The sequence below is a fragment of the Aegilops tauschii genome, chromosome 2, assembly GCF_002575655.3.
Source record: "Aegilops tauschii subsp. strangulata cultivar AL8/78 chromosome 2, Aet v6.0, whole genome shotgun sequence".
NCBI lineage: Eukaryota > Viridiplantae > Streptophyta > Magnoliopsida > Poales > Poaceae > Aegilops > Aegilops tauschii.
This window is the reverse complement of record NC_053036.3, coordinates 91,921,361-91,945,115: the sequence shown is the minus strand read 5'-3', so window position 1 is coordinate 91,945,115 and position 23,755 is coordinate 91,921,361.

Below are 23,755 nucleotides of genomic sequence, written 5' to 3'. Positions count from 1 at the left end.
GAGCATTGGAGATATTTTCTCTGGCTATATTAATCAAGTGCACAACAGCGGGGACCTGGAAATTGATATGGTGAAGCAAATACAACAAAAGTATGAGGTATGACTCTCTTGCTTACTCCATAGTTATCCTTACCATGCCAGCCCCCAAGTCTATTACTTATGATGAAATATGTTGTAGACTCAATACCGGCTTAATAATCACTGCAAGAAAACCGGCTTACCTGGTAACACTCAAGGGCCGGCTTAAACAGCATAGTTGACCCGGTCCTTACCTTATTTTAATCAAGTAGTTGAGCAACTTTACGCATTAGCCCCCAAGTGCCAAGTACCTTTGCCTGCAAAGTGCTTGGGACTTATTTTCATGAACCGGCACTGTAAATAGAGCTTTTCAGCATACATTAGCCCCCAATTGCCAAGTGTCTTTGCTTGCAAAGTGCTTGGGACTTAATGTTGCATTATAATCACCCTAACTGTAACCCGGAATTTGTACAGGCCGCCTGTAAGAAATTTGAATCGGAAATCTCTGATCTAAAGAACCGCCTGAAGACTCAGGAAAGTGAAACCCAAAAGGCCAACTCCAAATTTGAACTCAGCGTATCCGCACAAGATAAACTGAAGAAGAAATTTGAAGTAGAAAGAAAAGCCTGGGCGGATGAAAAAACTGCTTTGCTCAGCCGGGCCGAACAAGCGGAGGCCACTCTTACTGAAAGAACCGCCGAGCTATCCGGCTTAAAACGCCATGTATCTCAGATGGTCTTCGCAATCTTTGGTAAGTTACTCTGTAAGTTTCTAACTAGTTTACATCGTTCATTTCCCATAAGTATCTCAATTGCCATCAGCTCACCTGACTTTGTAATGCAGGTCCCAGGAGTTCCAATCTCAACCAGAACGTGCTGACCAAGCTGAAGGCGGTTTACACCTTGGTAGAACAACTTTACACCGGGTCACAACGTGCCTTAGCCGTTGTGGCTCTGTCAAACGAAGTTCCCACTCATCTGGCGGATGTACTCAGGCGGCTTGCCGTGCTTCCTCAACGCTTCCAAGAGTTAAGGCGAGCCTCTGCAAGAGCCGGAGCCATAGCCGCTCTAAGCTGGGCCAAGGCGTTTCTACCAGAGCTAGACCCGGCCGACATTGCCCTTGGGGTATCCTAGCTTGAAGGAAGATGGCACTCCCTTTGACCAGAAAGACTTCGCCGCTTGTGTGAAGAGCGTATGCCCGGTGGCCACTTTGATTGGTAATGACACAGACCTTACCAAATATCAACCGGGTTATGACGCGGAGAATCAGAGGATCCCAACACCTCGTTATGAAGCAGTCAGCCTGATTCCTCCGACTCGTAAGCATACCTTCACCCCTAAAGTTGACCCGGCCGGGTTAATTGATGATGAAGCTCAATTTGAAGCTTTGAGTGGCATTGACTGGAAATCATCAACCTTCCAGGACATGGAAACAGCCGAAGGAGCGGAGAGGGATGAGCCAGAAGCTTCAGCCCAACAAGCACCTTTGATTTCTTAGGCGGCTCATGGTTATGTCTCAAAAACAATCCCTCACCTTTTGGATTCGGGGAGTCCTGTAATAGAGTAGGACGAACACTTAATTTTGTCGTGCCATCGTGCACGTGTGTAGCGCTTAACTCTATTTAAACTGCCCTTTTATATTCTTCCAGGTTATGTTTGGTCCTCTGCTTTCCTTAAGTTTAAAGAGCTGTCTTTAATTATCCTGCATAGAAAACAAATCACAAGTCTCTAGGCGGCTTACCGCATGGAGAGTCATATATTTTACATATAACCCGGAATATGAATCAAAGTCATAATAAACCGGCTCTCAATTATATCTTCGAGATAACCATAACAGCATACCTGTGAGCCTTCAAATACACTTCCGGTTTATGTAACCCGAATAATGAGGTTGAGAACTCAACTCCGGTTCACCAGCACATATAATGCTTATTATGTGCTATCAACATTATTAATCAAGGTTAAGCCGGTGGAATAGGAACCACCCTTGAATGCTTTTGATATCATCAAAGAACTGGTTTGCAAACCAAGAGATCTCAAAAATTTAGGGGCTTCTGATTCAAATACGACCAGAGAACCGTCCCAAAGGGGTTAAGCTAAGATTCGAATGCGATCATATAGCCCCCAGTGGCTTTGGCGTTGCCGATCAAGAGGCTACCGACAGCTATGTTCTCTTTGGTTCGAATACGACCTATGTTTGAACAGGAAGCCCCCAAATGACCTTGAGAATTGTTTAACGACGCTGATTCGAATACGATCCACGTCGGCTCCCAAAGGGGGTTGAGCTATGATTCAAATATGATCAAGAAAAACTCCCCAATGAGCTCGGCAATATGCCAATCAAGTGGGTATCGACAGCTATGTTCTCTTTGGTTCGAATACGACCTATGTTTGAACAGGAAGCCCCCAAGTGATCATATTTTTAACGGCTAGAAATACGATCATAAGCCGGATCAACCTCCAAGTGACCATGTAATATTACAATGAAAATAACAATGATACATTTACCTTTGGAGGAAAGAAGGACAGAGGTCCTGCTTTATTATTTATCACAATATATACATGGCTATAGAAATATGTACATTATGAGAGCCGGTGGCTCAAGTGTAATAAGGCCGAAGCTGAGCTATGTTCCACGGCCGGCGGGTCTCCTCCTCCGACTTACGTGAATCTTTGTGCTCCCGAACATCGATAAGGTAGTATGACCCGTTGTGCAAGTTCTTGCTGACCACAAAGGGCCCTTCCCAAGGTGGGGATAGCTTGCGTGCATCTGTTTGATCCTGGATGAGCCGGAGCACCAAATCACCTTCCTGAAAGACCCTGGACTTAACCCGGCGGCTGTGATAGCGGCGCAGGTCTTGTTGGTAAATCGCCGAGCGAGCTGCTGCTATGTCACGCTGTTCGTCCAACAAGTCAAGAGCATCTTGACGCACTTGCTCATTATCCGCCTCGACATAAGCCGCCACTCGAGGCGAATCATGACGGATGTCGCTAGGGAGGACCGCCTCAGCTCTGTAAACCATGAAGAAAGGCGTGTAACCTGTAGACCTGTTAGGAGTAGTATTGATGCTACATAATACGGAGGGTAACTCCTCCACCCAACAACCCGGCGTCCGTTGCAAAGGGACCAAAAGCCGGGGCTTGATGCCCTTCAAGATTTCCTGATTGGCTCTCTCAGCTTGACCATTGGATTGAGGGTGAGCCATTGATGAAACATCAAGCCGAATATGCGCTCGTTGACAAAATTCCTCCATGGCGCCTTTAGACAGATTGGTACCATTGTCAGTTATAATGCTGTGTGGAAAACCAAAGCGAAATATCACCTTTTTCATGAACTGGACCGTCGTGGCTGCGTCACACTTACTAACTGGCTCTGCCTCTACCCACTTTGTGAACTTGTCAACCGCCACCAAGAGGTGGGTCTTCTTATCCTTGGACCTTTTGAAAGGCCCCACCATATCAAGCCCCCAGACTGCAAACGGCCAAGTGATTGGAATCATCCTCAACTCTTGAGCCGACACGTGAGCCCGTCTTGAGAACTTTTGACAACCGTCACATTTACTGACCAAGTCCTCTGCATCAGCATGAGCCGTCAGCCAATAAAAACCATGACAAAAAGCCTTGGCCACAAGGGATTTTGAGCCGGCATGATGGCCACAATCCCCCTCGTGAATCTCATGAAAAATTTCTTGACCTTCCTCAGAGGAAACACAACGCTGAAAAACTTCAGTGACACTGCGATGATGCTGCTCGCCATTGACAATTATCATTGACTTAGACCGCTGGGTTATTTGTCTAGCCAAAGTTTCATCCTCAGGCAACTCTCCCCAGGTCATGTAAGCCAAGTATGGCACTATCCAATCTGGGATAACATGGAGAGCCGCCACCAACTGTGCTTCTGGGTCAGGAACAGCCAAGTCTTCCTCTGTAGGTAACTTGACAGAAGGGTTATGCAGAGTATCCAAGAAAGTATTAGGCGGCACCGGCTTTCGCTGAGAGCCTAACCGGCTTAATGCATCAGCCGCCTCGTTCTTTCTGCGATCGATGTGCTCTACTTGGTAACCCTGAAAATGTACAACAATGGCATCAACTTCGCGGCGATAAGCCGCCATGAGGGGGTCCTTGGAATCCCACTTGCCTGATACTTGTTGGGCCACCAAATCTGAGTCACCAAAGCACCTTACCCGGGTTAAGCTCATCTCCTTAGCCATCCGAAGACCATGAAGCAAGGCCTCGTACTCAGCTGCATTGTTAGTACAGGGAAACATCAACCGTAGTACATAACAAAACTTGTCACCTCGAGGGGAAGCTAACACAACTCCAGCCCCCGAGCCCTCCAATTGCCTGGACCCGTCGAAGTGAATAGTCCAGTATGTATTATCCGGTTTCTCTTCAGGCACTTGCAGCTCTGTCCAATCGTTGATGAAATCCACCAATGCTTGAGATTTGATAGTAGTGCGTGGCACGTACTTTAGACCATGAGGCCCGAGTTCTATGGCCCACTTAGCAACTCTTCCTGTGGCTTCTCTGTTTTGGATGATATCTCCTAGGGGAGCAGAACTAACCACAGTGATAGGGTGGCCCTGGAAATAATGCTTAAGCTTCCGGCTTGCCATGAACACCCCATAAACAAGCTTCTGCCAATGTGGATACCGTTGCTTAGACTCAATAAGTACTTCACTGACGTAGTAAACCGGACGCTGAACCGGATGTTCCTTACCCGCTTCCTTACGCTCCACCACCACAGCCACACTGACGGCTCGTGTGTTAGCGGCGACATACAATAATAAAGGCTCCTTGTCAACAGGAGCAGCAAGGACTGGCGGCTCAGCTAGCTGTCTTTTCAAATCCTCAAAAGCAGCATTAGCAGCATCATTCCAGACAAAGTCATCTGTTTTCTTCATCATCTGATATAGCGGTATGGCCTTTTCACCCAACCGGCTTATAAACCGACTCAAAGCAGCGATGCGACCCGCCAGACGCTGGACGTCGTTTATGCACGCCGGCTTAGCCAGAGAGGTGATTGCCTTGATCTTCTCCGGGTTAGCTTCAATGCCTCTGTGAGAAACCAGAAAACCCAAGAGCTTGCCTGCAGGAACACCAAAAACACACTTGGCCGGGTTAAGCATCATCTTGTAGACCCGGAGATTATCAAAGGTCTCTCTCAGATCATCTATCAAGGTCTCCTTCTCTCTGGATTTGACCACGATATCATCCACATAGGCATGAACGTTGCACCCAATCTGATTATGAAGACAATTCTGCACGCAACGCTGGTAAGTCGCCTGTGCACTCTTGAGCCCAAAAGGCATAGACACATAACAGAAGGCTCCGAAAGGAGTAATGAACACCGTCTTCTCTTGGTCCTTAACTGCCATTTTGATCTGATGGTATCCGGAGTAAGCATCCAAAAAACATAAACGTTCACAACCCGCCGTAGCATCAATGATTTGATCAATACGGGGGAGAGCAAAAGGATCAGTCGGACAAGCCTTGTTTAAATCCGTATAATCCACACACATACGGCAAGTGCCATTCTTCTTGAGTACGAGCACCGGGTTAGCTAACCATTCTGGATGAAAGACTTCAACAATGAACCCGGCCGCCAAGAGACGGGCTACTTCCTCACCAATGGCTTTCCGCCTCTCCTCATTAAACCGCCGGAGGAATTGCCTGACCGGCTTAAATTTTGGATCAATGTTGAGAGTGTGCTCAGCGAGTTCTCTCGGTACACCCGGCATGTCAGAAGGTTTCCATGCAAAGATGTCCCGGTTCTCACGGATGAACTCGATGAGCGCGCCTTCCTATTTAGGATCCAGATTGGCACTGATGCTGAACTGCTTAGATGAGTCACCTGGAACAAAGTCAACAAGTTTAGTCTCATCGGCTGACTTAAATTTTATTACCAGCTCATGCTCCGTGGTTGGCTTTTTCAAAGACGTCATATCTGCCGGGTCAACATTATCCTTGTAAAACTTCAATTCCTCTGTCGCACAAACAGATTCAGCGTAAGCAGCGTCACCTTCCTCACACTCCAAGGCTATCTTTCGGCTGCCATGAACTGTAATGGTCCCATTGTGACCCGGCATCTTGAGCTGCAAATACACGTAACACAGCCGTGCCATGAACTTGGCGTAAGCCGGCCGCCCAAATAAAGCATGGTACGGGCTTCTTATTTTAACCACCTCAAAATTCAGTTTTTCCGCCCTGTAGTTGTACTCATCTCCAAAGGCTACTTCCAGCTCGATTTTACCGACTGGATACGCCGACTTACCGGGCACCACCCCATGGAAAATAGTGTTGGACTAGCTGAGGTTTTTATCAGTTAATCCCATACGACGGAAGATCTCATAATAGAGGATGTTGATGCTACTGCCTCCGTCCATGAGCACTTTAGTGAATTTATACCCCCGACCTGAGGAGCCACCACCAAGGCCAGGTGACCCGGATTATCAACCCGGGGAGGGTGGTCTTCCCTACTCCATACAATCGGCTGCTCAGACCACCGCAAGTAACGTGGAACCGCCGGCTCAACAGCGTTCACAGCCCTCTTATGAAGCTTCTGGTCTCGCTTGCACAAACTGGTGGTAAACACATGATACTGTCCACCGTTGAGCTGCTTTGGATGGGTATGGTAACCCCCCTGCTGCTGCTGCTGATTACCCTGGCCGGATTGCTGGTTAAAACCACCTTGATTACCTTGAAAATTCTGAGAATTGGAATTTGAGCCGCCGCCCTGCCCATTGTTGCCATTAAAAGCGTTGGAATTTTTGAAGGCTTTCATGATTGCGCAGTCCTTCCATAGATGAGTGGCCGGCTTTTCTCTAGCGCCGTGCCTTGGACAGGGCTCATTCAATAATTGCTCAAGCGCCGGGCCTGACCCGCCGGATCGGGGAGGTGGTCTCCCCTTACGTCGGTGGTTGTTACCCTGCGCATTGGCGTTGGCCACAAACTCCATACTGCCATCAGCCTTACGTTTATTACCTCCCTGGTTCGCCGGGTTATGCTGAGGGCCCTTGCCGTTGCCATTCTTCTTTCCCTTCCCTGTCCTTTCATCATCAGACGCGGGATCCTTGGTACTATCAGAGTCGGCGTACTTGACCAGAGCCGCCATCAGCGTACCCATATCGTTGCAATCGCGCTTGACCCGCCCGAGCTTCATCTTCAGGGGCGCAAAACGACAAATTTTGCTCCAACATTAAGACTGCAGAGCCGGCATCCATCTTATCAGACGAATGTATTATCTCTTTGACCCGGCGAACCCAATGGGTTGTAGACTCGCCCTCTTGCTGCTTGCAGTTAGTCAAATCCACAATTGACATAGATTGCCTACATGTATCTTTGAAGTTTTGGATGAACCGGGCTTTTAGCTCTGCCCATGACCCGATGGAATTAGGCGGCAGTCCTTTCAACCAAGTGCGGGCAGTCCCATCCAACATCATGGTGAAGTATTTGGCCATTGCCGCTTCGCTGACCTCTAGCAACTCCATAGCCATCTCGTGGCTCTCGATCCATGCTCTGGGCTGTAAATCCGCCGTGTAATTAGGTACCTTCCTAGGTCCTTTGAAATCCTTGGGCAGACGTTCGTTACGGAGAGCCGATACCAGACAGGGGACACCTCCGGTCCTCGTAGCTACGCCTGTCTTGATGGAGGCCGTTGGATAAACCGGGAGGGGTTGGTAAGCCATCAGCTGAGCCGCCTGCTCCGCCTCTTGAGGTGCTCTGTCTCGGTCTACTGCGTTAAAGGCTCCATTATGCGCCGGGCCATGGCCAGCCAGCAAGTCATGGCGCCGGACGTTGCTTGAGCCGGTCGCTGAAACCATGTGTCTGCTATAACTTGGGCTCCGGCTTGGACGAGGGGTCGAATGAATCCTGTCCCGGCTATATGAATATGCCTCCTGTCGCGGCTATATGAATACGCCGTCGGAGAGTCGCCCTCAACTGGCAGAGCCGCCAGTCACGCCGCCGCAACGATCATGTTCTCCAACGGATTAGAATAGTGACCCGGCGGTATTGGTACATATTGAGGTGGGGCAGTGTTCACACGGGGAGGCCCCATCACTTGCGGTTGAATCGGCGTTCCAGCCCCGGGTGCCGTGATTTCTGGCGGGTTACTGGGCCCTGCACCAGGCGTGTTGAAGAGGTTTCGAGGATCGTAAACTGGAGGGAGTCGAGATTGAGCCTTCTGATGCCTCCTTCTCATGATCTCATTGGATGCGTTCTGATCCATTGTGAGCCGAAAAGACTACGCCTGAATCAGCTGAGTCTTGGCGTTGAGAGCCGCCCGCTCTGTAGCCATCCTGATCCCTTCCGCTGCCAGATCTTCCTTGGCTCTTGCTATATCCAGCTTTAACTGTGCCACCTCCGCATCATGTTGAGCTTGATCCGCTGGGACGACCGTAGCGGTTAACAGGGCCGTCATCTTGTCCGTGAGATCCATCAGCACCTGAGCCGGCGAGTGCACAGGGCCTCCTGCCCCAGCGGCGGAGTTTTGGACAGGTTGTGCGCCGGCCATGAAGATTCCAACCCGGTTCGGCGGCTCAAAGGGGTCCGGAATACTGTCGCCATCGGAACCACCCCTGAGCCTGCCATCTTGAAGTTGATATAACGAGTCGGTCTCACCTATGGACGACTCACCATCAGAGCAGGTGGCCGTCTCCTCGCCAGATCCAGATCCTTCAGAGAGTCCTCCGTGGATGCATCCCACGAAAGCACGTTTCAAGGCGGGCGGAGTCCGGGCGGGTCTCGCACGCTGAGCCGCCTCGATGAGGCCGGTGCCGATGTCCGGCTCAGGGCCCGGCCCACCGATCTTGCCAATGAACACGTGGATTCCGCCAAAGGGGACCCGGTACCCGTACTCGATTGAGTCGGCGTCGGGGCCCCAGCCTGCGTCGTTGATGTAGAGCTTGCCGCGACGACTCTTGGTCATCCGGCCCACAGCGTATCCCTTGAGCCCTTCGAAGCTGCCCTTCAAGAACTCAAATCCACCGTGCGCTGGCCCCACGGTGGGCGCCAACTGTCGTGGAATTGTCACGGCAGATGTCCTCGTGTAAGGACTTAGTCGTGGAGCCATCGCAGCTAGGAAGCTTAAAGGGGTTAAATGGGACAAAGGACACGAGGATTATACTGGTTCGGCCCCTTACGTTGAAGGTAAAAGCCTACTCCAGTTGAGGTGGTATTGCTTAGGGTTTCGATGACCAAGAGCTAAACCGCTCTGCTTGGCTATCGATCTGATCTTACTCGTCCTCAACCGCCGCCGGGTCGTCCCTTTATATAGAAAGGTTAACGCCCAGCGGCTCTCAGAGTCCCGGCCGGCTCATAAACTGTGTCCGGCTTGGACTCTTAACTATTCTTACCTTACACTACAAGTCATGCCACAACGGCGGTTTACCACTACGGGCCTTAAGTCGCCTCTGGGCCTTAGACCTATTACTAAACCTCCATCCTTAACCTATCCTTGGGCTTCTGAATGAAGAGCTGTCGCAACGTAACCTGGCCCATCTCAGGCGGGTTACACCAGTAGCTATATCCTCAACAATTTGAGTCCATCTTGGTGCCCAAATCTCTGATGCAAGTGTGCTATATGCTGTTAACTGCTGTTACTTATCAGAACTTGGTGATTTGTTATTTTTGTTGCTATTGATGTGTGCATCTTATGGGCATGAGCTCTACAGGTGTTTGATCTATGCCATGCCATCTTTACAGAGGTGTATGCCATGTATTTTTGTGATCTATGTGGTGACTAGCACAAGCATGCAAACTAGGCTTCGTGATGTTTCTGTTTTCAGGGACTTAGTAATTTCACAGAGAGATCCATGCTCCTTTTGTTGATGTTTCTGCTGTTATTTTGTTGCCATGTATCCATGTGTCTGCAGAGAGATCCATGCTCCTTTTGGTGATGTTCAGTAAGGATGTTGTGTAGATATAGTTGTGTTCTATCCGTAAATGCCTCTGTTTGCAATTATGGAGTGCCCTAGCATGTCTTAATCTTGCTCTACTTTTTCTATAAAATATTTCTGGCAGAATGTTAACATGATATTCAATTTTGCCAAGGTTGTTGTAGTTGATCCATTCATGCTATGAACTTGCTCTTGCCATGGTTAGCTTCATAAACATGCCATCTTACTGTAGGTATGCTTGTTTTATCATGAATTGCTTTCTGGTGAGTGAATCGAGCTCACAAAGATGCCTTCATAATACTGTTACTGCCATGCTCTGTTTTCTGCTAAGTCTGAAACCTGTTAACGAAACTTGCTATGTTTACATGGGTGCCATCATATCTTCTGGTCCTTTCTGGCTCATGGTCAGTAAGGGACTTTTGTTTTATGTATTTAGTAGATTCATGAGATGCCTTGTTTTGCTATGTTAAGTTCCTGTAGCATGTTTATTGCTTGCTCTGAACATTGCTACCTGATGCTGTTTCAGCCATGTCCAGTAATTTCACCAAGTCTGTGAACCTGATATCTTTTGCATTCTTGCCATGCTTGTTTGAACGTGTTATGATGTGATCTAGCCGTAGCTCAGTGTTCATCTTTTGTCAAGAATCTCCTGTGGATTACTGCCATATGCTTTGTTGCTATGTTGGAGTGCTGTAGCATAGTTACTTGATGTATTCTAAGTGCTATCTTGCTGTTAATCGCAGATTCGTGTCATTCTTGTTTTGCTTGCCATTTGCAAACCGTGCATCCGTTTCCGGTGATCTTTATATCGATTTCGACCGAAATCATCTCATCTTTTCAGTGGCATCCTTGGTTTGCCAAGTTACTGCCTTGTTCATTCTTTTTCTTCCGGAGCACGCATATGCATCGCATATCATATCCCGCATATCATACATGTTTTGCATCATGTTGCTTGTGCATTTCCCGTGATTGATTGTGGTTCCTTTGCTTGTGTTCTTGCTGTGGGTAGAGCCGGGAGAAGAGTTCGTGAATGAGGAACCTTTTGAGTACGCTTACGAGGATCAAGCTTTCGACAACTCTGAGAACCTTGCAGGCAAGATGACCATACCCTCGAAATCACTTCTATCTTTGCTTTGCTAGTTGTTCGTTCTATTGCCATGCTGCGCTACCTACCACTTGTTATATCATTCCTCCCATATTGCCATGTCAAGCCTCTAACCATACTTTCCTAGCAAACCGTTGTTTGGCTAAGTTACCGCTTTTGCTCAGCCCTTCTTATAGCGTTGCTAGTTGCAGGTGAAGTTGAAGTTGGTTCCATGTTGGAACATGGATATTTTGGAATATCACAATATTTCTTATTTAATTAATGTATCTATATATTTGGTAAAGGGTAAAAGGCTCGTCCTTATGCCTGGTGTTTTGTTCCACTCTTGCCGCCCTAGTTTCCGTCATACCGGTATTATGTTCCTTGAGTTTGCGTTCCTTACGCGGTTGGGTGATTTATGCGACCCCCTTGACAGTTCGCCTTGAATAAAACTCCTCCAGCAAGGCCCAACCTTGGTTTTACCATTTGCCACCTAAGCCTTTTTCCCTTGGGTTTTCGCGAGCCCGAGGGTCATCTTTATTTAAACCCCCAGGCCAGTGCTCCTCCGAGTGTTGGTCCAAACTAGAGCACCGTGCGGGACCGTCCCTTGGCAACTTGGGTTATGTTGGTACCTGTACGCTTAGCTTATCCGGTGTGCCCTGAGAACGAGATATGTGCAGCTCCTATCGGGATTTGTCGGCACAGCAGGTGGTCTTGCTGGTCTTGTTTTACCATTGTCGAAATGTCTTGTAAACCGGAATTCCGAGACTGATCGGGTCTTCTCGGGAGAAGGTTTATCCTTCGTTGACCGTGAGAGCTTATAATGGGCTATGTTGGGACACCCCTGCAGGGTATTATCTTTCGAAAGCCGTGCCCGCGGTTATGAGGCAGATGGGAATCTGTTAATGTCCGGTTGTAGAGAACTTGTCACTTGACTTAATTAAAATACATCAACCGTGTGTGTAGCCGTGATGGTATCTTCTCGGCGGAGTCCAGGAAGTGAACACGGTTTGAGTTATGCATGAACGTAAGTAGTTTCAGGATCACTTCTTGATCACTTCTAGCTTCACGACCGTTGCGTTGCTTCTCTTCTCGCTCTCTTTTGCGTATGTTAGCCACCATATATGCTTAGTGCCTGCTGTAGCTCCACGTCATTACACCATCCTGTCCTATAAGCTTAAATAGTCTTGATCTCGCGGGTGTGAGATTGCTGAGTCCTCGTGACTCACAGATTCTAACAAAACAGTTGCAGGTGCAGACGATGCCAGTGCAGATGACGCAACCGAGCTCAAGTGGGAGTTCGATGAGGAACGTGGTCGTTACTATGTTTCGTTTCCTGATGATCAGTAGTGGAGCCCAGTTGGGACGATCGGGGATCTAGCATTTGGGGTTATCTTATTTTCATTTGGATTTGACCATAGTCGGTCTATGTGTGGATTTTGGATGATGTATGAATTATATTTATGTATTGTGTGAAGTGGCGATTGTAAGCCAACTCTCGTTATCCCATTCTTGTTCATTACATGGGATTGTGTCAAGATGACCCTTCTTGCAACAAAACCACAATGCGGTTATGCCTCTAAGTCGTGCCTCGACACGTGGGAGATATAGCCGCATCGTGGGCGTTACAACCGTTGACTTCCCGGCTCCTCGGGTCATGTACCTCCGTCGCGGATGGAAGACGTTCGCTCGCATCCACAGCCTAACGGCGGGGCTCGTCCTCTACTTCAAATTAATGGAGGACGGCCTGCTCTCCGTCAAGGTCTTTGGAGACTTCGGGACTCGCCTGTAGTGCTGCGTGGAGAGCTCCTCCGACGGAGATTCCGACGATGGAAGCTCTTCCTCGAGCGAAAGTGACGAGGAGGACAGCGGGGCAGATGACGGGGACGAGTCCGACTAGGCGTCGGATGCCCCGCGCCTGGGCGGATGCGGCAGCAGCAGCATCTGCACCTGGCCGCTCCTCCGGCAGAGTTTTGTCGGGGGTGGGGCCAGCTCCTTGAACTTCTCGGGGCCGTCTCCTTGGGCGGCTGGTGTCAGGAGGCTGCGGAAGAGGAAGAGGGCGGGCGGCAAGGCCATCAACTCGGAGTACGCGGGCACCGACGCCTTCATCGCGTATTGCCGGTCCTGCCGCCTCGTGTTCCAGCTCCTTTCCTGGCACCTTCATCACCGGCCCACCCGTGGGCGGCCACCGAGGTGTTCTCTTGGTGCTTTCTGCTGCTCGTAGCTCGCCAAAGCGCCCCTTTTTCCCTTTCGCCTCCTTGATATGCGTCCTGAGGAGAGGGACAAGAAAGGGATCACGGGCATCTTATCTCTTTTTTAGTCTGTAAGCCTTCGGGCCTTGTTAAATTTAAAGCTTGTAATCCCCCTTGCTCATGTTTTTCATTCCGTACGGATTGTACCTGTGTGGGATGCTTTTAATGAAAAGGGATGTTTGCCGGGTTTTTCGTTCGTGGGTAGACCCCACGACAAGGAGCGAATCCTTGTTAAAATTTAAGATAAACGTTTTCACCCGGCAACAGGCCTTGCCGTCCCCCCCACTTCGCTCGACCATTCTCGCGCCCTTGGCGGATGCAGGGATGAAGCGGGCTTAGGCTCCTCGTTCTACTTCCTTGCCACCGCGACTACAACCAAATCCGGGCCCAGGAGATAATCCTTGGATATAGAAAAGGGGAGCACGATGGCCTAGAAATAAAACGAGGTTTCACATATGCCAGTTCCGTTCCAAAATGCATGATAGAGGATGAAAGACTTATCTAGATCTGCAGCCCCCGACAACCTTGTCTTGCCGCGGTTTGATCCTTGTGCTTGCAGCCCCCGACAACTCTGGTTTGCTGGTGTCGGGACGCTGGTCCGTTTCCTTTCTTCCAAGTAGCTCAGCAGAAGTGCTCATGTGCCCTGCAAACCAAAGGAGGACAGAAAAGAAACAGATAGATGCGCACTCGACCTCTAGGCTAGGGGTTAGTCGCCGCTAAGCAATATCAACCCTAACCAAGGAAGAGACTCGACCTAGCATGCATGCTATAACTTGGGGCGCCAGCGGTTCATTTATTTATGCTCAGGGTCTGCACCTGGCTTTGTACGAAGGGTTACATGCCTTGCCGGCAAAGCTTGTACAAAAGGTGGCTTGCCGGGAGGCCCGGCAAGCCGCGCCTTATGGGTAAAACTGGCGAAGATGCTCGATGTTCTAGGAGTTGCTCACTGGGACAGCATCTTCGATCTCCAGGCGGACTGCACCGGGCCTGGTGACTCGTATTACCCGATAAGGGCCTTCCCACTTCGGCGTCAACTTGTTGGAATTCTTGGCCGACTGAACGCGCCAAAGAACAAGGTCGCCTTCCTCAAAGCTTCGGGCATGAACCTTGGGCTATGGTAGCGGCGCAAGGCTTGCTGGTAGCGTGCTCCTCTCATAGCCGCCCGAAGACGATCTTCCTCAAGGAGTGTCGCGTCATCTTGGCACAACTGCTCTTGCTCAAGCTCGTCATAAGCGAGCACTAGAGGTGACCCGTATATGAGTTCCGTGGGGAGAACTGCTTCTGCCCCGTATACCAGGGCAAAAGGTGTAACGCCCCGAGACCGACGCTTCAGAAGACTTCCATATTTCGTGATCGTTGTGTGTTTCATTTGTGCTTGCTCTTTTATTTTTTTGCATTGCATCATGGCATCATCCGCATTGCATCGGCACTCGTTGCCGTCATTGTTTTTAAAACTTGCATCCGCTCGTAGTTGCCGTGTCCCCCTTGCTTTCGTTGACCGTTCCAAGACCAACCTTGTTATTCGTTTGTCCTCTTGCCTAAACCGGAGTCTCACTGTACAGTGCACAGACCCCCCCCTTGGTGTGCGCGTCCGAAGTTGTCCCGAACCCGAACCGGACTTTCGTTACCGTTGAATCCGGATCATCCCCAAACATCTATAAAATATCTCCGTTTTGTTATTTGGATGCCCATAGCCTATTTTTCTCGACCGTTGATTTCGATCGGAGGGACTAGGTAGCCCCTAACCTAATCCCCTGCTATATATACTCGAGGTCCAACCCTAGAAATTAGGAGCCTTGTCCCATCCCCATTCGGCCGCCGCCACTCCAAGATCTTCATCGGGATCCCCATCCCACCAACCACCACAGCCCGAGCTTCCTCCTCATTTTCCCCATCACACCAATCCGCCCGCAGCCTGCGCTCCTTGCTACGCGAGCTGCCTCCCGAGCTCGTCCTCCTCTGGATCCCCTCGATCCCTGCCTTGCCGCGTCTGCCTCCCGCTCCAACCTCGTCCACCAGCAGCTCCGAACGCCGCACATGAGTACGACGCCGCCCCTTCCCTTCTTTCTACCTCTGCCTCCCTCGCTCTCTCAACTCGCTCTCTCTGCTTGTCAACAGGAGCTCCGCCATGGCCGCCCAGGGCCTTCTCTTGCCTCGATCGGTCAAGCCCGCCGCCGGGAACGACCTCCACCTCCCAGGGCCCCGGCGACCTCATCGTCCCGGCCTCCTCTGCCGCGCCCGCCGCTGCAAGTCCCTCACCGTGCCGCTCCTCTGTTTCGTTGGAGCAGAGACGAGGCGACTGCTTCAGCCGCTGCCCTGATCCGGTCGCTCCGCCTTGGGTCCGGCCGGATCCCCTTTGACTTCGCCGTCTCCCGCAAGTTCCAGGGCGCCGCTGCTCTGCCTCGTCCTCGCCAGAGTCCAAGCCGCGCCTGCTGCCTCCCCTGCTTCGCGTCAAACCGCTCCAGCCCGCTCGCGTTGACCAAGCCAAGCGAGCGCCTCGGCCTAGCCTCCCGCGCAAGTCGGCCCAGCCCCAGCTCCAGCCGCGGCCTGCCAGCTCCTTCACCAAGCCGGCCCATCTTCTCCTCTGGGCCCAATGTGAGCAGCGCACCAGTTCCAGCCTGATCTATTTTTTTTCTGCTCTGGACAATTTATCTAATTTCCAGAGAAACTGCATGTTTACAGCAAAACCCTCCATGTTCATGCTTTAATAACTCCACAACCATGCATCGGATTAAAATGTTTCAAACATGTAAAATGCTTAGAATTTTGTGTAGATTAATAATATGCCACTTTCATCCCATGTTAAAATGTTTAAATTGTTGTTTGATTAAATTTGCTCAAATGCCATGTTAAAATGATTTATTCCATAACTAAATAACCGTAGCTCGGATTTAAATAAACTTTATATGTAAATGGGGTAGAAAAGTGCCTAGTTTAACATGGTGCACTTAATTTTGCTGTTTAACAACATTAAAATTGCGTTCATGGCAGAACAGTACCAAATTCAAAATATGCATATGAGGATTTTCCGGAATTGTTGTTTGTTGTTCCGGCCTCATTTAAATTGCCTAAAATGTGTAGTTTACTTATGTCTCACCTCAATATTGTTGGGTACATAAATGGGAGAGAACTAAATAATTGATGTGGTGTTTCGTCAATATGCAACTCGTTGCATATTGAGCTCCACATAATTTGTAGAGTTGTTTGTTGCACTTTGCCATGCCATGCCCCATTAAACCGGACATGCATCATATTTGTTTTTGCATCATGCCATGTGTATGTGGTGGTTGTTTACTATGTTGTTTGTTTCTTTCCGGGTTGCTTCTCTCGTTACCTTCGGTTTCGTTCCGGAGTTATGAGGATTCGTTCGACTACGTCCGCTTGTCTTCTTCATGGACTCGTTCTTCTTCCTTGCGGGATTTCAGGCAAGATGACCATACCCTCGAAATCACTTCTATCTTTGCTTGCTAGTTGTTCGCTCTATTGCTATGCCGCGCTACCTACCACTTGCTTTTCAAGCCTCCCAAATTGCCATGAACCTCTAACCTTTGTCACCCTTCCTAGCAAACCATTGTTTGGCTATGTTCCCGCTTTTGCTCAGCCCCTCTTATAGCATTGCTAGTAGCAGGTGAAGATGAAGATTGCTCCATGTTGGATTATGTTTATGTTGGGATATCACAATATCTCTTATTTAATTAATGCATCTATATACTTGGTAAAGGGTGGAAGGATCGGCCTTATGCCTGGTGTTTTGTTCCACTCTTGCCGCCCCTAGTTTTCGTCATACCGGTGTTATGTTCCTTGATTTTGCGTTCCTTACGCGGTTGGGTGATTTATGGGACCCCCTTGACAGTTCGCTTTGAATAAAACTCCTCCAGCAAGGCCCAACCTTGGTTTTACCATTTGCCTACCTAAGCCTTTTTCCCTTGGGTTCTGCAGAGTCAAGGGTCATCTTATTCTAGCCCCCCCGGGCCAGTGCTCCTTCGAGTGTTGGTCCGAACTGAGTAGACTGCAGGCCCCCCTCGTGGAAACTCGAGGTCTGGTTTTACTCGTTGGATGTCTCATCTGGTGTTGCCCTGAGAACGAGATATGTGCAGCTCCTATCGGGATTTGTCGGCACATCGGGCGGCTTTGCTGGTCTTGTTTTACCATTGTCGAAATGTCTTGTAAACCGGGATTCCGAGACTGATCGGGTCTTCCTGGGATAAGGTTTATCCTTCGTTGACCGTGAGAGCTTATAATGGGCTAAGTTGGGACACCCCTGCAGGGTATAAACTTTCGAGAGCCGTGCCCGCGGTTATGTGGCAGATGGGAATTTTGTTAATATCCGGTTGTAGAGAACTTGACACTTGACTTAATTAAAATGCATCAACCGCGTGTGTAGCCGTGATGGTCTCTTCTCGGCGGAGTCCGGGAAGTGAACACGGTTTCTGGGTTATGTTTGACATAAGTAGGAGTTCAGGATCACTTCTTGATCGTTGCTAGTTCACGACCGTTCCGTTGCTCCTCTTCTCGCTCTTATTTGCGTATGTTAGCCACCATATATGCTTAGTCGCTGCTGCAACCTCACCACCTTACCTTTGCCTACCCTTAAGCTTAAATAGTCTTGATCTCGCGGGTGTGAGATTGCTGAGTCCTCGTGACTCACAGATACTTCCAAAACAGTTGCAGGTGCCGAAGATACCAGTGCAGGAGACGCAACTGAGCTCAAGTGGGAGCTCGATGAAGATCTTGTTCGTTGTGTTGTTTCTTTTCATGTTGATCAGTAGTGGAGCCCAGTTGGGACGATCGGGGATCTAGCAGTTGGGTTGTCTTCTTTTATTTTGGTTCCGTAGTCGGACCTATGTGTGTTCTCTGATTGATGTATGATTTATTTATGTATTGTGTGAAGTGGCGATTGTAAGCCAACTCTTTAGCCCATTCTTGTTCATTACATGGGATTGTGTGAAGATGACCCTTCTTGCGACAAAACCACAATGCGGTTATGCCTCTAAGTCGTGCCTCGACACGTGGGAGATATAGCCGCATCGTGGGTGTTACAAGTTGGTAATCAGAGCCATCCCCGACTTAGGAGCCCCCTGCTTGATCGAATCGCTGGCATTGTTGAGTCTAGAACAAAAATGTTTTGAGTCTTAGGATTATATATATATATATCGGAGAGTAGGATTCTTTTTACTCCTCAGTCCCTTCGTCGCTCTGGTGAGGTCTCCTGACGTAGAAGTTTTGACTCTTCTCTCCTCAAATTTCACTAAATTTTTTTTAGGATCACGCGGGTATCTTGGAATCGTTCCGATGGTTTTGTGACGAGAACATTGTTCTTGGTGCCTCCTGACATTTAGGGGTTGTGGCAGTGTCCCGGGGAGTTGAGCTCTGAGGTGTTGTCGTCACAATTTTATCGTTGCAGTTATGGAATACCTGAGTTTCGCCGACATCGAAATCTCTTTTATGCAGTTGTTGGTGAGATCACCTCGACGCCACCCAGTACTGGGGCGGGAGTTCGGGAGTATTGCCATAACTCGTATAACGGATGCTTTTTGAAGGTTGAGGTAAACGATTTCCGGAGTTTTCTTGGTTATGTGTTGACGGATGGATACTGCTGGATCTAGGGATTGTTAGTTTGGGTGATATATTTTGTGTCCCCTGTATCCCCAACACCTGATTGCATAACTAGAAAGTTTCGGGAGTTTATAAGTGGGAATTCAAGTAGCTCTTAGGATATCTTTCCGACAGATGCATGATATGAGATTGGGGTTCGACGTCTAGTGGTCCGCCTGTACACGGTTGGTTTTACAGTGGTCTCGTAGTGTCTTAAAGAGTCCTTGGCTATGCCGACTCGGGGACACTTCGTATGTCATGTGCACTGCCTTGTACATGATGGTGCTGTACGATCGAGCCCGTGTGGGCCCCACCACGAAAACTTCGGACGAAATCTCTATCATATGTTTGTTCCTGCTTATTCTGCAAGCCAAATCCTTTGTTTTGTTTTAAGTTGTGGTATTCGAGTTGCTTCAGTGTCAAATGTTGATTCCATACCTTATTCTAAGCGGTGTTCTCATATTTCTATGGGAGTGCTAATCCTTCTTGTTCATCGAGGTTGCCATGTTAATTCCTTCCCAAACGGTGTGCTTCTCTTCAAGTAAATCCGATCATTTCAACATTCGCGAGATCAATTCTCAGTTCTTTGCAACGGTGTTTGCTTCATCTGTCCCAAGTTGACCTTGTTTTCCCGCCCTCCCACCCTTTTTCTTGAAACACTCAGATTTCTTAATCAAGTATCCATCTTATGGATGTGAAGTCTCTTCATTCTTTTCCTCCATGTTCTTAACCGGTGGTTCTCATGAAGATGTTCTTCAAGTTTATCATTATTCGTTCTCTTTCTTCTCCAGTGGACTAAAGTCAAGCTTTCAGTGTTGATCGTATTCTTGTCCTCGTTTCAAATGCTTTCTCATGCCGGTGTACCTCTTAATCATCCACTTCTCGCCATTCTTTTGTTCTGGAGTGCTGAAGATATCTCTGAAGATTCGTGTTTTCACTCCACATCAATTCTAACTATTTTGAGGTTGTTACCTCATTCAAGCTAGTTAATTCAACCGGTGCAATCTCCTTTTCAAGTAATCATTTCAACGGTGTTTTTTTTGAGTGGGCCTTAAACCACAGGTCTTTTCCCAGGATCTTACCTGACTCTTATAATTCTTTCCGGAGTTATTCTCAAATTCATTGCAAAGTTTGACGTAAGAATGAATTATCATCAGTCAAATGTCTTTCTCCAAGATTTTTCAAATTCTTTTCATTGTTGGTTCAACCTTTCTAATTTTCATCCCGAAGTATCTCAACAATTCATGGTGGTGTTTCTCATCATCATTCTCAACATTTGAAGACCGAAGAAGAGTTTCCCTTAAACCTTGGCCATTCTCTTGAGGATTCATGGTTCTAGCTTATGCCATCCTCTCATAATTGTTTTCGATTGTGAGAATTCTTTTCTTACCCATCCGGAGCATTTCAGAGTTGTTTTCATTTCTTGATCATCCAAAGGCCATCATTTCAGAAGATTTCTTCGTTCTTAGTTTTCAGCCTCGTTCTCCAATTATTCTAAATTGTTGTCTCTTCGTTCATCTCCATATTCTCCCGGTGCATCGTTCAAGTATCCTCTAGTCAGCTTGTGATCTATTCGTTCTCATGTATCTAATTTCCCTCGAGTATTTTCGCGCGTTCTTTAATTCTTACGGTGTTTCGTCCTCTTTTCTTCAATTGTTTTCAATTCTCGCGGTGGTTCGTTCAAGATTTTCTCTCCCTTCGTTATCATATCAATTTATTCGTTGTTTCAATCCTACCGGTGGTTCGATGAAGGCCTTCCCAAGTTTGCGCAATATCTATCTTAATCCTTTCTACGAGAATAAGTAGTATGCAAGATCCGTTGCTTGTCATCAATTTAAATTGGTGAAGGATAAGCATAATGTAATTCTTATTATTGTTTCATCCAAGTGATTAATTCCTTAATCCGGAGATTCATCAAAATTATTGATCTCAGTTGTCCATCTTCTTTCCGGAGTTCCAAGTTTTCTCGGTTATATCATTTCAAAGCTCCAGCCACATCATTGCAAGGCTTCACCTTGTGTCAACTTCTCTTTCTTTTTATCATCCTTTTTTTACCGGAGTTCTTCATGGAGGCTATACATGGTGGTTCATCAAAGAGTTAATTCATTTTTAAGTGTTCATCAAGATTTTGTTGGAGGAGCTCAAGCATTCTTCATCTTGAATTCCGAAGTGCAATTCTTTCTCTCTTATCTTTTGAGGTGGTGTTATGTCCTTCTTGACAATTTCCATCCATGTTCCATGTTTCACAAGTTGTCATGAATGAGATATTTAAACCCATCATATTTTCTTTGTCCATGAGTTGTTTCAACCCATAATATTCTCTTTGTTGGAGTTGTATTGGGTTATATTTCACCTATAGCCTTCCCTAAGGAATGTAGCTATTTGGGGAGTTTATCAATGATCAAGTTTTCTCTTTCTCCTTTTGGTGAAAGAAATTTTCATCTCCTTGTTGATCCCAATTCAATCAATCATTGTTTCCGTTGGTGGCAGTTTGTCACCTCATAATTTTGAGAAGTTTTCCATAAGCCCACTACAAGCTTATTCTTTTCGTTGTTGGTTTTCCAACAACTCCGTTCTATCCTTCTTGGAAGGATGCTTCCCAAATACAATTGTGGTAGAAGTTATCATTTCCTTCTCCGTTCTCTTATTCCGACGATCTAGTTTCTATTCGTTCGTTCCGAAGGCATTGTGATGTTGCTCTCTCCACTCATCTTCTCGGTTTGTGAGGACCGTGTTCTTTTCGTGCTTATCCTTTTCCAACCGGAGTGTCGTGCCCTCTTTTCAAGTTCTTCCCATCCTGTCAAGTTTTGCCTCCCTTATCAACCGGAGTACTGTCTGAAATCTTTCTTACCCCTTGTTGTCATTATTTCTGTAGTTCCGGAGGCAATGTGTTGTTAATTTCATCGAGTATCCTCTCATGTTCTCAAGTTCATGTTAATTCCTTCCATTTTCTATCGGAGTGCTGCCCAAATTATATCATTCTTATCCCTTCCCTATCTTGTTTAAACCAGAGTGGTTTAATTATCTATCTCGTCACTTAACCCCAAGGTTCACATGGTGTTCCTTGTGTCTCTTTTCTACCGGTGTGCTTTCATATTCCTTTTGATTCGTTAAGTTCTTTTTTCATATTCTTCAACCTACAAAGGTTCTTGCAATGTTCCTTGTTTCTCTTTGATAACGGAGTGTTTTCAATCTCGTTCATCTCCCTTGTATTCTCTCTTTTCGTTCGTTCAATCTCTAAAGGTTCTTTGGTTTCACTTGTTTGTCAAGAAGCAACTTAGTTTTACCTCTTCTCTTCCTCTTCCGCTTTTCTCCGGTGCCATCCTAGATCTCGGGACGAGATCCTCTCGTAGTGGTGGAGTGTTGTAACGCCCCGAGACCGACGCTTCAGAAGACTTCCATATTTCGTGATCATTGTGTGTTTCATTTGTGCTTGCTCTTTTATTTTTTTGCATTGCATCATGGCATCATCCGCATTGCATCGGCACTCGTTGCCGTCATTGTTTTTAAAACTTGCATCCGCTTGTAGTTGCCGTGTCCCCCTTGCTTTCGTTGACCGTTTCGAGACCAACCTTGTTATCCGTTTGTCCTCTTGCCTAAACCGGAGTCTCAATGTACAGTGCACAGACCCCCCCTTGTGTGCGCGTCCGAAGTTGTCCCGAACCCGAACCGGACTTTCGTTACCGTTGAATCCGGATCATCCCCAAACATCTATAAAGTATCTCCGTTTTGTTATTTGGACGCCCATAGCCTATTTTTCTCGACCGTTGATTTCGATCGGAGGGACTAGGTAGCCCCTAACCTAATCCCCTGCTATATATACTTGAGGTCCAACCCTAGAAATTAGGAGCCTTGTCCCATCCCCATTCGGCCGCCGCCACTCCAAGATCTTCATCGGGATCCCCATCCCACCAACCACCACAGCCCGAGCTTCCTCCTCGTTTTCCCCATCACACCAATCCGCCCGCAGCCTGCGCTCCTTGCTACGCGAGCTGCCTCCCGAGCTCGTCCTCCTCTGGATCCCCTCGATCCCTACCTTGCCGCGTCTGCCTCCCGCTCCAACCTCGTCCACCAGCAGCTCCGAATGCCGCAGATGAGTACAACGCTGCCCCTTCCCTTCCTTCTACCTCTGCCTTCCTCGCTTTCTCAACTCGCTCTCTCTGCTTGTCAACAGGAGCTCCGCCATGGCCGCCCAGGGCCTTCTCTTGCCTCGATCCGTCAAGCCCGCCGCCGGGAACGACCTCCACCTCCCAGGGCCCCAGCGACCTCATCGTCCGGGCCTCCTCCGCCGCGCCCGCCGCTGCAAGTCCCTCGCCGCGCTGCTCCTCTGTTTCGTTGGAGCAGAGATGAGGCGACTGCTTCAGCCGCTGCCCTGATCCGGTCGCTCCGCCTTGGGTCCGGCCGGATCCCCTTTGACTTCGCCGTCTCCCGCAAGTTCCAGGGCGCCGCTGCTCTGCCTCGTCCAAGCCGCGCCTGCTGCCTCCCCTGCTTCGCGTCGAACCGCTCTAGCCCGCTCGCGTTGACCAAGCCAAGCGAGCGCCTCGGCCTAGCCTTCCGCGCAAGTCGGCCCAGCCCCAGCTCCAGCCGCGGCCTGCCAGCTCCTTCACCAAGCCGGCCCATCTTCTCCTCCGGGCCCAATGTGAGCAGCGCACCAGTTCCAGCCCGATCTATTTTTTTTCTGCTCTGGATGATTTATCTAATTTCCAGAGAAACTGCATGTTTACAGCAAAACCCTCCATGTTCATGCTTTAATAACTCCACAACCATGCATCGGATTAAAATGTTTCAAAAATGTAAAATGCTTAGAATTTTGTGTAGATTAATAATATGCCACTTTCATCCCATGTTAAAATGTTTAAATTGCTGTTTGATTAAATTTGCTCAAATGCCATGTTAAAATGATTTATT